We start from the raw sequence: 3,259 nt of genomic DNA on the forward strand, positions 1-3,259 counted from the left end.
CAAATGCCGAAGAAAAACACTGGCAAAAAGAGAAGAAAAACACAAAAAAAGACAAAAGGAAGTGAAAAAAAAATCAAAGACATGGAAAAAAAAAGCATCAAAAAGATTGGTTAAAAAAAATAAATCCTTTACTGCATGGAAAAAAAAAGGTATTATCAGGTCCCTATATCCAAATTCAGTCCAAAAGTTGAACATGAAACTGAGAAATCAACTTGAATAAACGTTGCTTTAAAGTTAACAATGAGTGGATTAAATGTTAAATTAAAGATCCATATAGTGCGCTATTTTGGTGATAGAGAACAGCTTGGACACCTCATTGTCTTGCTTTGTTTCCTGTTGAGTCTGATTAGTCCCTGATATGTGTCACCTGTCCCACATTACCCCCCCCTCCTTGCCTTTTCCTTAGTGTTGGAATGTCCGTGTTTGTGCCTGGCTCTTCTTTAGCTTGCCGGTCTGTCTCTGGCTCCAGCATTTGTTGTTAAAGGTCACTTTTTGTTCAATCCACCGGCCTGCTGCTCTCTTGCATTAGGGTCGTCCTTTTGAATTTGCGAAGGGTCGTCCGTCAAAAACACTAGCCTAAACCTTGTTCACAACGTCACGTTGCAAGGTACTGAATGCAGTATGAATTGCCAATCAGATCCATACAGTATGCAAGCACACATTCCTGGTGGATACTGTAACATGAACAGGATAGTTTCATTGTTTACCTTGCGATCCTCACGTCATATATATTAAAAGTTCATAGTGGTAATGTTCCAGAGGTGATAAATTTCTCTCAGTATTATAAACTATATTGTAGTGTGGGTTTTGGAGTTGTTTTAATGCAAAAAGTTACTTCTGAGGAAGTAATAAATGGTGATGTCTGACAGAACACAGGTCCTAACCATAAATACATCTCTCTCACAGCTACTTTCTTTAAAAACTGTGTTCTTTTCAGGGATGTTAGAGCAGAAACTCTCCCTGTCCCCACTTAGACTCTAATTAGAAATCTGCATCTTGTTGTACTACAATTCAAATTGAACAGAAAGCTTTTCTAAGCAGTGCGACAGTGAAACATGGCGCGTCAATTCACAATCCAAGAATAGAGCCTGTTTAATTTCCGTGTTGAAACTGGGCTAATTGGCTGTCAGTTAGCAAACCGAGAGCTGTCAGATCTACTGCCTGCTCATTTGAGAAAGATTAGCAAACAGCATGCACACACTACAGCAGGGGAGGGAACAACACCAGAGCTGATGCTCTAATCCTGAATGACCTGCAGTGAGTCAGCGAAATGCTGTGGAAAATTAGATTTTTAAATGATGCTAGAAAGGCGAGTAGTAAGAGACTGAACTTCTTACCTGTCAGTTACAGTTGGGGCGGATAACTTTGAGGGTCATACCCAAGGTTTTAAAGGCAATACTAATGCAAATGTTTTCAGAAGTCTTTCAGTCACCAGTTGACTCCCATTGTTCCTTTTTTAAAGCTACGGATGCAGTCTGATGTTTCCACAAGGCCCCTAAATTTAACAGACACGTGTATTTTTATGCGCATTTCAAAGTATCACAATAGAAAAGATTAATGGAAACGGCAACAACATTTCCTCAATTGCGCAAAACAGTCTTTTAGGCTTGCTAAAAGTGTTTTTTGCCTTTGTCGAAAAAGAGTTGAAGCACTAAAAATGTGATATGAAATTGGCTGACTAAGATCTGACGTAGCGAACCCTTATCTCACAGGACTATTCAACTGTTTACGCTATGGATGTCTTCCAGGATATTCCCATTATGTTTCTTCATCTCTGAACAGCATGAAACATGACTGATTCTCGTGAACATAAAAGAACATTTAAAACTTGCCCAATCGACCCATTTTAGTTGAATGATCAGATCAGGGAGTACTTGTGGTCTGCGAATATTCCCCATCAGACCTGACTTCAGGAAACAACGCAGCACAGGAACTGCTTCCATGAAAGTGTTACATGATGTTGTGGATGCCTTGGGTTTCAAAGAATACTGTACTTTTCATAAATCTTTCCAAAACATCCAATACTGTAGATCATGGCATCTGATGTCAGAAGCTTTCAGAGATAGGCTCCTCAGGCCAGGCGGTTGGCTGGTTTGTAAAATACCTTTCAGGTCATGGGAAGTGCATACAGCTTAACAGTTTCTCATCCAGTTATTTAAACGTTACCAAAGGTGTGCCCCAAGGGTCTGTTTTAGGACCCACTCTTTTCACAATTAATGTTAACGTGGGTCAGAATGTTGATGATGCATCTTTACATGTATGTATGTATGTATGCATGTATGTATGTATGTATGTATGCATGTATGTGTGCATGTATCTATGTGTGCATGTATGTATGCCAATGATGCAATTGTTGAAGTGCGAACACTGTTGCCCTGGTTCCAACTCCAACTGGTGTTAATTGTTAAATATTTCTGCCTTAAAATCAAGTTAAGCCCACATCTTGACAGGCAGGAGATCAAATTAAAAGGCATCAGATTAAATCTGATTAAATTTTAACTTCAGTATGCAGTTAAGATTGAAGAATGTCTTCATACAAATGTGAAGCAATGTAACTTGAGGCAAACTAAAGCTAAAACAACATACTTACTGTATATTAGTAAGTAGATAAAAGACCAAATACAGCATGAAAGCCATGCAAATGGTTGGGACAGAAATGTTGGTGGTTTGGCAGAAAACAAAGAATTCAGTGTGTAATCTTCAAAAACAGATGGATCTTCCAAAAGGATGCTAGAAACCTTGACCCTCAGAACCTTCATGGAGGCAAATTTCTTTAATCAGAATATTAAAGGAAGGCAGTGAGGGGATACACACTAATATACATAAAACCAAGATATAGACTTCATGTCACAATAACAAATTACACCAGCCCATATTCCTGTCAGCTGCCAGCAGTCAGGAACTAAACTTGGGTTTTGAAAATTAATTTTGAAGGTTTATTCATGACTTTTTTGGCTGTGTGAACAGAAAGTGAACAGCTGCTCTGTTCTGTTTCAGTGTTCACCGTTCATTAAAAAAGGACTGAACAAAATCCACCAATGAAAGGGTGTCAGCAGCGATGTGTTATCTGGACAGAGCGTTGGATTAATTTCCTGCTTGATAAAAGAAAAATGCTAATGAGCTGCCAGACGGACCGCAGAGTCCTTCCTGTGTAACACGAACACAGCCGGAGATTGTTAAAGAATCTCCAAGTCACGTCTTTTATTTGTGAGCTGCTGTTTTCATACTTTGGCAGGGGCAGGTCTAGCACAATAGATGG

This window comes from Etheostoma spectabile, chromosome 16 (genome assembly GCF_008692095.1).
Source record: "Etheostoma spectabile isolate EspeVRDwgs_2016 chromosome 16, UIUC_Espe_1.0, whole genome shotgun sequence".
Classification (NCBI taxonomy): Eukaryota; Metazoa; Chordata; class Actinopteri; order Perciformes; family Percidae; genus Etheostoma; species Etheostoma spectabile.